We start from the raw sequence: 13,056 nt of genomic DNA on the forward strand, positions 1-13,056 counted from the left end.
AGAGCAGGAGATATTGGGTTACTGCCTGCTAGTTTGATAGGTATCATTTAAACACTTACTTTAAATAAAAATACACATAAAACAGAGCCCGTTCTGGATCACCTTTGATCTCTAAGTGGTACCAAAAGGCCTACATTTTACTGGGAACTCACCTAGCCTCTTGCAAATTGCTTGGCTGTTCTTGTATTTTTAAAAAAGATAAACATTTTGTTCCTCCCTTGAGATCAAAAGAAAATTCCATAAAGGTGTTTCAATGTCAGTTTTCTTTTTAAAAAAAATTTTTCTTTTTTTTCTGGCTTGCTGAAATCTTCCATACCTGTGGAATTTCCCTCCAGCCTGTTTCAGCTGAATACCTAATCAACACTGAGACCCATGGGACGCTATTGGTGAACACATGAGTCAGGGGTCTACAGGTACTTCATCAAGGTGAAGTCTTTGTTGGTTTACATTAGATCGTGTACTTGACCAGAGTCACTATATGGAAGGGTTGCCTGCATCTGTATTTCTAATTTTTCTTTGCTGAGAACTCCCGTGAAAATTCATATCTTTGAAGATGGAAAGAACAGTAATTTTCAGGTTTGGATTGCATTCTGGATATGTTCCTGAGGAAGCAAGCATTTCTCTACCCATCATTGTTGGGGAGAATTAGGCTGATTGTGGCTTGTTAAAATTTTTAATATTACATACATAGTTAAAATTATATGAATCTAAAATTTACATATACATCACTGAAGTTACATGTATAAAACTAAAAGCATTTATATATTCACATCTACATATGTGTAAGTCTGAAAGAGGTGATCTTTTGTTAATACATTATTGACTGGAGACATATTAACGCCACTGGCATTAGTTTCGGCAAAAATCCCCTGGACAGTGATGTGTTAAAATATTTTGATTGGTCATTTTGGGAGACAAGTCAAGCTCCAGCACCATCTACAGAGAGAGGGCATGAGAGCCTGGTGGAAAGCTGGAGCAAGAATTAAAGGAGTAAGCACACTTCTACCATGTGGCCCAGGGATAAAGAACCTGCCTGCAATGCAGGAGATGTATCAGATGCGGGTTCAATCCCTGGGTACACACAGATATACACACGTCCACACACAGACACAAACACATGTACATACACACACACATAGATACACACACACACACGTACATACACACATATACACAGATACAGACATATACACATGGACACATCCACACACAGACTTGCATACACACAGACATGTGCATACACACAGGCACATAGGCACACATGCACACAAGCATGGCGGAGTTGGGAGGGAGAACTAAGTGAGCAGAGTTGCTGGCCATCCCTCTGAAGAGCTGCCCCTGTGTCTCTGCTCCTGGGCCCCTGGACCGGGCCCGCCTCGTCTGCACGGGTGGGCAGCAGTATCTGAGGTGGAAGGAGGGCTCGTCCCAGGAGATCCCTTGAGGAGAGGGGCCCGGGGAGGATGCTGATGGCCTGCATCCCCTCCGCTCCCTTTGCAGCCCCCACCCCTGCTGTAACTGCGTTTTAGATACAGACAGTATGTTGCAGAGAATCACAGGGGCACACATCACATTGAGGTGACATCTACCCTCGGATCCCTGGGGGTGCGGGGTCTTGGGTAAGAGTCAGTGCTCAGTCAGGGTCCCTGTAGGGGAGAGATGGCATGTCCGAGCCCAAGCTGAGACCATCTGAGGATCGCCTGATGGGGAACAGCCCAGAACGTGGGCAGGGGTGCAGGGTGCCACACGAGTGTGAAGCATGTGGCTCCAGAAAGTACAGAGCCCTGAGGGAGGCGGGGAGGGGGCGATGACTCAGTCACGGGGGCCTGCATGCCTGACCTCTGCCCTTCTGACCCCCAGCCCGGGGTCCCAAAGATGCAGTGCACGGAGCTGAATTTTAACAAAGTGTAAATCAATTTGGGATGCAGCAATTCTTCTGTCAGTGTCAGAGACACCCCCATGTCCTTCACCTTCCCCTGGCCCTTGACCTGTATCCTGTCTTCTCTTAATTGTGAGCCTTGTCCGAGGGGGCCATCGGGCAGGTGAGTTCCCACATGGTGACCATTCACTGTCACTCAGTCTTTATTTTTGCTGGCCAATATTTAAAAATACTTAAAACCATATGTAGAATTAATCATTGATCCCCGCACCCCCTCTTATGCTAGGATACGTTTTCTTTTGTGATTGGTTTAAAACCAAGACTCATGACAGTTTTCTCAGGAAGTCTCACTACTTGCAGCTTGGCTGGCCAAGGATGTCACCTTGCAGTGCTGAATGAGAAAATCCTGACAAGTTTTGTCTTGAGAAACAGTTAAATTCACCACATTCTTCGGGAGCAGCAGTCTGGACCTTGACCATGGAGACAGAGTACTCGGGAGTTCTTTGAAAAGTCACTTGTTCACATGGCCTGCATTGTCATTCTACAAATTACACAAAACTATTTAAAAAGAAAAAAGGAGAGCAATTACGATTGACCCACAGAGATGCACTGGGAACGCAGACTCAGTGTTCCGTGGCGGGTTTCCTTCTACGGTAATAGAGGGTGGGGAGGGTCTGCCTTGGGGGATGGGATGCGGGGGGGAGGGGGACAGTCCGGCAGGAGGCAGGGCGGGGAGACGGTCACCGGTCTGAGGACCTGGAATTGGTGCCTCGGCTATGGGGAGAAGGTCTGAAGGTGGCGTCCATCCAGGAGCCCCGAGAATCCTCTCCTGGGTGTTCCCCTCGTCCCCCCAGCTGCCGTCTGGCTGTCTGGCGTGTTTGTCTCCATGTGTCATAATGTTCTCTTTTAAAGTGCAAGTTCAAGTTCAAGAAGTTTTGCTTCCTTAAGAGCCAGCTTGGAACCTGTGTATGAAACCCTGAGCTCCTTTCCACGGGGGTTTTTGTTTTGTTTTGAAGTACAAAGCAGTTCTTCAAAACTGACCTCCCAAACCAAGGGTGGGTTATAAGTTCTGTCCTAGACCTCAAATGCCACCATCGGTGTCCCTGGCCTTGTTTTCCTTCCACGGAAAACCTGACACGGTCTGTGACTCGATGACTGGAAGATGGGGCTCTTGGCGGAACATTCCCTTTGGCTTTCCTTTTTTATTTCTTTCCAAGCAGTGACTCTCTAGGTATCTCGCCACGCCCCCCTCCCCGAATTCTCAGAGGGCACATGGAGCTGCAAAGGGAGAAACGACTGGATGTTTTTGTGAGTGTTTCTACCAGACCTAAAGTGCTCGTCTATTCACGCGAGGGAGATGGGTGTCTTTATTCACACGGGGGAGACAGGAGTGTTTATTCACACGGGGGAGATGGGTGTGTGCACGGCTACGGCAGGGCCGTCTGGCCGGCTTGCCCCTCTTGTAATGTCTGCGTGAACTCAGAGAGGCTGCCAGGTGCCCATCTGTTGGCAATATAACCCCAGCCACAAATGCAACTGTCATGACAACCATGCCGAGTAAGTCTTTCACATAAAACTTGTGAAAAGCTACTGTCCTTCCATCCCCACCCATTGCAGTTAACTGCTTCAAGTCACCCTCAGACTAACATTTATTTTCTTAGGTGTTCCTTGCTGGTACAGCTGTGGTGTGCCGGCCTTTGATTTCAAGTAACTTCACAGCATGAGTGATTACAACCCCCCAAGGTCAGGACGTGCTACAGGTCCCACCTGAATCTGCTCAGGCTGCAGGGCTGGTGCCCGGGGCCCCTTGGTCTCCTCTCTCTCCGCTACACGGCATTCAAATCTGGGAGCTGATGGGTGGGATGATTTCTTCCCGATGATGACCGAGCACAAAGACACACTTTGAGGAGGGCTCCGGGTCAAGGGGTGGAGATCGTTGCCCTCAGAACAGTGCTCTCCCTGGCACCCCAGAGTCCCTACCTTGATGACCTTGAGTGGCAGAGGCAACTTCATTACCCCAAGAGATCTGAGTGGAGTCACAGGGTGTCTTGGGCACAGGGTGTCCAGGATATTTTCTTTTATGTATTTGAAATTGTGAGAGATCAAATGGATGAGTGACCCCTTGGGATTGATGACTCTTTTACTGAAAATTAATTTAATGTTCTTAACTTTGGCCACTTGATGTGAAGAGCCAATGCATTGGAAAAGACCCTGATGCTGGGAGGGATTGGGGGCAGGAGGAGAAGGGGACGACAGAGGATGAGATGGCTGGATGGCATCACCGACTCGATGGACATGAGTTTGGTGATGGACAGGGAGGCCTGGCATGCTGCTGTCCATGGGGTCGCAGAGAGTTGGATATGACTGAGCAACTGAATAACAACAACAAATCTGTTCTCTGGAGTGGGTCCAGAGAACCTGAAAATCTGCCCCAGATTTTCTAAGCAGACAAGCAGACAAACAGCTTCAGTGCAGCCTGCAGAAGTGGGCATTCTGACAACAACGACAACGATGACAAAGGCTAAGGTGGAGAGGTGAAGTGATGATATATCTGTGTGTTTTGGAATGCTTTGTACGTTTTGGGAATGAAATCCAGAAGAGCTGTTCCTGATTGCAGGAGGATGCCCAGAGGCCAAGTCTGGATCTGAACCGTGCGGTGGGTCCCAGCTTTTAGGAGAACAATCGTGCCTACAGCTCTAGGGGGTGTCTGGTGCCTCTTCACATGGCATCCTGCCCTCCACCGAGGAGCTCACACGGGGCCGGAGGAGGGGCACTCTGCTCACTCGGCAGTGTTTGGTGAAGGAACGCTCAGGTGAGAAGCGATGACGGTGACAACAGTGTTCAAGGATAAACTTTTGAAGAGGATCAGATCAAGGCTTTCACACAGATATAATCCATACCAGCTCCAAAGTTTACTGAATGTTTTAATTAATGAAGAAAGCAGTCAGATAGCAAGACTACTGGTTTAGAAGAGAACTTGAGGGACTGCACGTGGAGAGCAGAGAAGGAATGCTGAGACGAGCTTATGGATGGTGTCACCTGCCCCAACGCGTCCACAACCACAGGGCAACAACTGATGCTGTCTGAGGGACACCGTGGGCCTGTCTGTGGGTGGAACTCTTGGCACAGCTAACACTTTCTACAAGTTAACTCGTCTCTCCAGAGCTGTAAAATTTCCGCAGCGAGGAAAAACGAAGGTGCGTGTCTGATAGGGTCACATGAGCTCGTGGTCCTTGATCCGCTGAGGGCTGCCGAGGTTGGCAACTTGGTGACTCTGCCCCCCGGATTCCCCGAGGCCCTTGGGAGCAGAAATGGGCGCCGTGGTGCCTCTTGTCTGCAGTTCCTCACTTTGTAGATCTCACCCGCACCTGGACAGCCTGGTTTTCTCACCTCGATCACCACGTCCGCAGGCCGAAGTTGCCATCCAGGCTGTGGCTGAGCGGCTGCTCGAGTGGTACCCATTCCATCCCGTTGGACGTCTGCCCACCCCGAGGCGGCCAACAACCTTGGGCCACACTGGCCAGTACGTTTGCTTGGGTCTGTCCTGTTAGAAAAGCCACCTGTGCCAGAGGGGCCCACGGGCCTGACCCTGCTTCCTTGGGGGACCAGGCCTGCGTCATAAGTGGAGCATGGGCACACGGAGAGCTGCAGTTCCCCAGACTGGCAGAAAGTCTGTCCTATTTGTTTTCTCCCCTGTTTTTACTGCTTCTTATTAAAATAGACAGTCCAGGAAACATTTAGTGCCATCAGGGAGCTGTGCCCGGGAGCTGTAAACCTTCACCAGGCAGGGGGTCGTCCTTACCCACTCTGGACCATGGGAACCTCTTCCAGGGGAGGTGTGGCCCTTGCACAGGGTCCCACACCTGCCAGTTAACTGCACAGTCCCTCAGGAAAGAAAAGGGACCCGGGGCATCTGGGATGGCTCATCCACAGGCCAGCTGCGCCCAGACCAGGACCCCAGGCAGGGTGTCCATCCTCCAGGCTGGGGGTCCCTCTGCTTCAGAAAGACCAGAGGAGGGAGAGGAAGCCACCCTCAGTGTGGGAGCACTGTAGTTTTCTATCTTCTTTTTTTTGCTGGGTTTTTGTTTCTGTTTTTAAATGAGCATTGACCCTCCTTGTGTAAGGAAGGTTTGGGCAGGAGCAGACACTGATGTCTCCTGGAGAAAAACAAAAGCAAGCAATGACTCAAACCCACGTCTCCTGTTTCTCCTGCATCGGCAGGCGGATTCTTCACCACTGGGCCACCCGGGAAGCCAACGATAACACTAGCAATAACCTAAAGTCTCCTCTTTATGAAACTGCTTTGCTCCTGAAAACTTCTTCGAGACAGATTTGGTGGGGGAGGTGTGTTGGGTCCACTTTGTCTGCAAGCGGGAAGGGAAACGAGGCTTCTGTGGGTGGATGGGATGGGGGAGGTTTTTTTTTTAATCAATTTACCTGTTTCTGTGCTGGAGTCAGAGCCCTCTGTGGGTATCACTTTCTAGCCTTTCCTGTCACTGGTGGTTTAAAGTTGGTCATTGGGGGATGTGCACACCATGGTTACTGGTGTGTATGCATGCTAAGTTGATTCAGTTGTGTCTGACTCTATGAGACCCCATGGACTGTAGCCTAGCAGACACTCTCTCCTTGGGATTCTCCAGAAAAGAATACTGGAGTGAGTTGCCAGTCACTGGCAAACACCACAAATCTGGGCTCTTCCACCCCTGCCGGAGGGCCAGGTCATTACACACACCATTTCACACACCCCAAGTACCAAGAGCCCTGCTCGGCGCATAGCTGGCACCCAATAAGTACTTGTTGAGGGAATGAATGAGTGAATCTTGCTGACAAACGTATAGGAAATGTAAAGAAAAATTCGCTCTGTTAAAATAAAAACTATCCTAAGGCACTGAAGTTTAGAATTTGATCTTGAATTTCCTTACCTGTATGATGTAGCTTCTGGTCTGGTAGGTAACCTTGGAGCTGCTTGGCACCCTTTCCTTCTCTGAGTTGCCACACTGTCATTTGCAAAGTGGGGGTTTTTCTCTGATTACAGAGAGGACAGAAGGTTCAGACTAGCAGAGGGACAGTCACGATGCTCTGAAGGGGCAGGGCTCACGTTCAAACCCAGGGTTGGTTGACTTTGAAGCCGCTGCTCGGCCATGAGACAGCAAAGCCTCAATGAGATGCAAGGGAGGCCATGCCATCCAGTGCCCTCCCTGGAATTTCCAGGCCTGGGAGATGTGAGAACAGATGGATACGTGTTTTGGACTCCAGGCAGTAAACTGAGCCCCTGGGTAATGAGTCTGCCAGCTGAACGCCTGCCCTGCTTGCTCTCTAGCCTGAAGATGTCATCTCTGGATGGAGGTGCTCGCTTGGTACCAGGATGTCAGCATAGCCAGGCCCGCCCTGCCGTTAGGTTTTTGGATGCCTGCCATGTCACTTGGTTGAGTGTTGGCAGGAGGAAAGGTGAGAGAAGCTGGTCTCTCCTCTTAGAACATGTAAGTGAAAATGCAGGGATAACCAGGTATCTAAGCTCACCCATCACCCCCTGCCCCTCTTGTTCCTGGGCCTGCTCCTTGGAGGGATACAGACGACTGCTTGCCCACCCAACCTCTCTCCTCCACTGGGTCCCCCCTTCCGGGGCCTCCACCTGCCCGCTCCCTGGGGCAAAGTGCAGCCTGGAGGTGGAGAGCGAATGGTGGGGGGACCATGTCTGGTTCTATGTGGCCCAAATTCTACATGAAAGAGACCTGAATGCATCGCCGTGTGAACAGAAATGCTCCAGTAATGAGAACAGGGCCTATTCAGCCGCCCTGAATGCATTGGAGCTAAAATTAGGCTTGGAGGTGCCCGGTCCTCACGTGTTGCCGCCGTCTGCTTTGAATAAAACTCACAGAAGTTCAGAAGGGAGCCCTGTCGTGCCACTTGCCTGAAATTGCAGTGCTCTCATCAAAAGAGGTGTCTGCCTTTTCCTGTCTTGAATTAGCGGCAATTTCTAACACCCAGCCACCGGTTTCAGGACTTCTCCTGCAGCCTTGACCATTCACCTGGGCATGGTCCAGCCAGATGGGCACTCCAGGAGCAGAGTCTCACCCAGGGGGCCACAGCGTCAGGAATAATTCTGGGGAGTTACCTGTGGGCTCCTGATAGAGTGGTGCTGTGAACAGGGCTCTTTCAGTTTTTAAAGCCAGAATCTAGGGAATATTAGCAACATATGAGAAAGAAACAACACTGTTAGTCCATAAAATCAGCACAACATAAGTAAAACTGAGAGTGAAATAAAGTTGTGTGTGTCCTGGTCCCAGAGTGCCCAAGGCCAGCACGATGGGAAGGATGGCTTGGGTCCTGTTTGTGTGGCATCTCGTGGGGCGAGTGCAGGGCTGTGGACGGGGTTCTAAGTGTAGTGGGGAAGGAAGGAGGCGCTCTGGGGGCGGGGGGTGGCTTGGAGAGAAGCTGGGGGGCTGGGGGGGTGATCACAGCTGCTTTTCCAGAATCTCTTCCTGGCTGCAAAGTAGGAAGAGGCCAGTCTAACTTCCTGTGTTGGTGATGTCAGTGGGGACCAGGACAAAGACACCGGCAGCCGCAGAAAGCCTGGGGAGGTGTCCATGAAAGAAAGTTAGTGGAATTAACAGCTTTTTAGGAAGAAAGTGTTTGGACCTGGTGATGATTTGGATGTGGGGAGCAGGGGAGGAGCTGAGGCTGGCTCCTGGGTCCCTGCCTGGGTGACTGAGGGGCTGGAGCAGTTTGACCACGGGGGGCCATTAGCAGTGGGGTGGGGAGGAGCAGGTTTCTGCTGGGAGTGGGAAGGCGGGGTCATGGGTTCAGGGTGGCACACGCGGAATCTGAAGGGCCAGTTTCTCCTGAGGCCTCTCTTCTTCGTGTGCAGATGGCCTCCTTCCTGCCGTGTAACACACGGCATTTGTTTGCCCTGCAAACCTATCCCTGGGTCTCTTCCTGTTGTAAAGGTACCAGGCCTACTGGATTAGGGCCCTGCCCTTATAATCTCACTTAACCTCACTAATGACCTCTGGAGACACCAGGTCTCCAAATACAGCCTGGCCAGGGCTTAGGGCTCCCACTATGAACTGTGGGAGACACAGTCGGTCCCTAGCAGGTAGATAAAGATGATTTTGCTTTTGTTTTTAGAAAATGACTACATCTTTCAAAGGTAGGTACAAGTATGCTACTTTCAAAGTTTTCTTTAAAGCTTCCAGGTAAGGGCTGGCTTAAAAAAAAATGTGTTTTACAGCTTTCATCCCTGAAGTCTGATGTGTACTTTGCACTTTATTCACAAGTTTATTTCTTTCTCATAAGATCAAACACTTCATAGAAATTTTCCATACTTTGTCTTAGTCCAAAAAGAATTTTGTGGGAAAAGAAGGCAAGTTAAATTCACCCAGTTTTTTTTTTTTCAAGTAGATTCAGGAAAATGACACGGTTTTTCCTGCTTCCCTAAGAACTGCCTTGAGCAAATTTGCTCTAAAATACATTTTAAAGGAGCTGAATTAAATTTTTTTTTACAATAACCAGTCTTGTAGTAAAGGTTGGTTAAACAAATAAAGTGAATATTGATCTTTTTTAAAAAATGTAAAAGTGAGATTTCTTTACTATTTTCTTCTGAGGAGAGTTTTGAAATATCTACTTCATCTTGAAAGATTCTGACAAAGTGGAGTGAACTTTTCTAAAGGTTAGATTTGGTAATTCCCCCATTTCTTCCCACTTTACACTTATTGATGTTATTTTGAGATTCTTTATGAACACATATCCACTTTACTCTTCCATAGCTGTTTCTGTTCAGAGACAAAACCAAAGACAGCTTACTATGGTATTTATGTTATTTGAGATTAGGGTTAACTATGAGTTACAAATACCTGAAAAGGTCAGTAAGACAGGATATACACATTTTCTTTTTTCCTCCTGTAAATCAGTCCAGAGAAAGGGAGTCCTGGACTGTGACGTGCTGCCATAGCCTTCAGGAACCCAGACTTTTTCTAAACCTCTGCCTTGATTAAAAATCTCCTCATTGCCTAAAATGACTGCAAGAGTGCCAGCCATCTCATCTGTGTTCTGATCAGAAGTGGGAATGACACAATGAAGAATATCTTTTCCCCTTAAAGAGCATCTCTGGACCATATGACAGCTTTGAGTTTTCTCAGGCTTGTCTGGGATTCTCAGCTCCCTTCCGAACACTGGAATGCAGGGCTGGACACATCACATTCCTCCCTCTACTCTCCTCAGGGTCCTGCTGGCTTCAGGGTCGAGCTGGGAGTCCTCATGGTTTGAGCTCACTGTCCCGTGGTGTTCTTCTCACATCCCGGGGTTTCCTTTACCTGATTGTCCTCTCCTACCCACATCTCGGGTCTTTCCCAGTTGCTCAGACAGTAAAGAGTCTGCCTGTAATGCAGGAGACCTGGGTTCGATCCCTGGGTCGGGAAGATCCCCTGGAGAAGGAAATGGCAACCCACTCCAGTATTCTTGCCTGGGATAATCCCACAGACAGGAGTGCCTGGTGGGCAATAGTCCATGGGGTCACAAAGAGTCAGACATGACTGAGCGAATAACCCTTTCACTTTTCACCCCACATCTCTGTCCTGCATGCTTCCTCCACCCACACGCACGCCCCTGGTTCCCTGACCAACTCCTGCTCATCCCTCAGAGCTCGATCCTGACCTCTGCTCCACCAAGGACCTTGAACCCCCTGAGATACGGGCTAGGCACCTGGTTCAGGGCAGCTTTTGTTTTTTGTCCCCTCGACAGTTAAGTCTGGGGAGTGTGCGCTCATTCGTGTCTTTTTATTCTGCTGGTTGGACACCTGGGCCTTGCTGACCCTGCGGGGACTCCCCTCTCAGGCTGGTGAGTCACTGGAACTGGCAGAGGAGGGGTCTTTCATAGGCTACACCCCATGGCTCACACTCTGACTGCTAGTCCCCCACCCTGATCACCCCATCTGCCCGGGACCAGACCACTCAGGACAGTCCCTGCGCCCCAGAACCCACAGAGATTATTCAGAGCAACCTGTCCTGAGCTGCTCACCCTGCCTCCGTGTCCCTCCTCCACACAGTAAAGGCTCTTGGCCACGTTCTTCCACACCCTCAGCATCCCACAACCCTGGTATTCCCCCATAGGGCCCCGTGTGCCATGTCCCCTCCTCCCAAGGACGGTGAGGAACAGCTGTGTTTCCAGTAGCCGTTGTCTCTGGATCTGTTGGGCTCCCCATCCCTGGATGATGGGAGAGGCCCTTGTGTTGTTCACCCCCATCACCTGGTGCCAGGCAGAACCTGACAAGTAGCGGGTGCTCAGGATAAGCTTGTTAGTGGCTGGATGGAATTGGCAGAGAGAGTGACTAGCCTGGTTTGGGTGAGTCTAGGACAGTTCCTCAGGAGGAGCAGGAGGACCCCAGGGCCACAAGGGGCGGGGCGTCCCGCTGGGTCAGGGGCAGCTCTCTTGGCCAGTGGTGGTGTTGGCCCTGCTCACCTCTCCTTCCTCATGTCCCCACTACCGTAGCTCCCTCTCAACCCAGGTGAGGTTGCCTGAATCCACAAGACCCTTTTCCATCCCAAGAACAGTCTGTGACTTTATGTTCACTTATGAAGTCTGATAACCATCTGACTCCCTTCGCTGGCCACTGACCGAGTGAGAGGAAGGCTCTGCTCACAACGGCATCTCTATCCCCTCAAAAATGTTTCTTATAGTAAAGACTCAATAAGTATCTCTTGGGAGAAGAATGCATGGATAAAGTTAGGGAATAACGGGCTTGTGGAGTGGCGCAAACACCCTGGACCTGGGTGGGGAATTCAGGGTTTCTAGTCCTGCAACTGCTGCTCCAGAACCAAGGATTTTATAGATGTAAGATCAGAGAGCCCAAGAAGGAGACAAACCAGGGGAAGGTAAGCACCGCAGGGCCAGGGAGGGCCTCCAGGGCGCGTCTCCACAGCTGTGGAGCTGTCCTGTGGGGGGCTGTGGGTGGATCCCCACTGACATCCATCTCCCTCCTCTTTTCCAGCCTTGACTCCCCTGCCAAGACTGAGCCAAGGGCACCTGAGCTTTCTCAGACCAATGAAGGGCGATCTGCTTTCAGCATTCAGCATCCGCCCCCTTTTCCGTGCATAGCAGTTTCTCACGAGTCCTCTTGTATTTGTTTTCCTCTCTAGCCAGAGAAGATCCACAAAAGAAAAATGTACTGCTTCCCAAGAAAAGTGCAGCACAGTCAAGAAAAACACGTACAAGCAAAGTGGAGATGCATTTTTCATGACGCTCATTTGCAAGGCTGAAGTGTCAGATTCTTTTAATAGAATCCATCAGGGGCCCGTGTATCACTTTAGAAAGCTCTGAGGTTGTAGGGTTTCAGTGTAGATAGAGAAAAGGAAAAAATAGAAGCCTGACTTTTCTATTTGTAATTTTAAAAGAGTAATGACAAAGAAAACAAATGGTAGAGTCTTGAAATCCTAATTACTTAGTTATACACGCTCGCACACACACACACATATACGCGCGCGCGCGTGCATGTCTGTCTACCTCCCTTAGATGAAGAAAGGCCTCCTGTCACTGCTCCTCTGTGCAAACAGTCATGTTGTTATCTACTCACTGGGGCAGATCTAATACCCAGGAGACTGAGGGCCACTGGGTGTGATGACCCATCTGCCAGCTCAAGTTACAGGACAAGCAGCAGTGAGGAAATACCGGTGCAGACCTCACCTCGGTGATTTCCGTAAATGACTCCACGGCAAATTGCGAGGTTGTGTGCCCTCCTACAATTACTGGTGTTCTAATTTCCTGGGGCTAACTTCAGGGATGGGAGATTTTAATTATGGGGAGGGGTTGTTTCCATTGTTTGGACAAATGTCAGAAGCCCAGTTGAAAGCAGGGCCCTGGGAGAGCCCCAGGAACATTCCCTGGGGTGGGGTGGGCGGTGCTGGGGGTGGGCCGTCCAAGCCGGAAAGAGAAGCTCCAGGGCCAAGCCTCTGACTGCCCTGGACTTTGTCTCTCATCTGACTTTCTTGGTGCCACAAGGATGCTGTGAGTCTGTGTGTTGGCGGAGACTCAGATGAGGCTCTGTGCAGGGATCTTTCTCAGGGAGTCTCCAGGGGGCTGCGAGGCCCGGGTATCTGAGTCCAGCCTCACCATGCTGATCTTTGCGTCCTGTCCATCCCCCTGTGGAGGGGTCTGGGTGGGGGCAGCGCTGGCAGAGGTGTTGGGGA

This window comes from Odocoileus virginianus, chromosome 8, assembly GCF_023699985.2.
Source record: "Odocoileus virginianus isolate 20LAN1187 ecotype Illinois chromosome 8, Ovbor_1.2, whole genome shotgun sequence".
Lineage (NCBI taxonomy): Eukaryota > Metazoa > Chordata > Mammalia > Artiodactyla > Cervidae > Odocoileus > Odocoileus virginianus.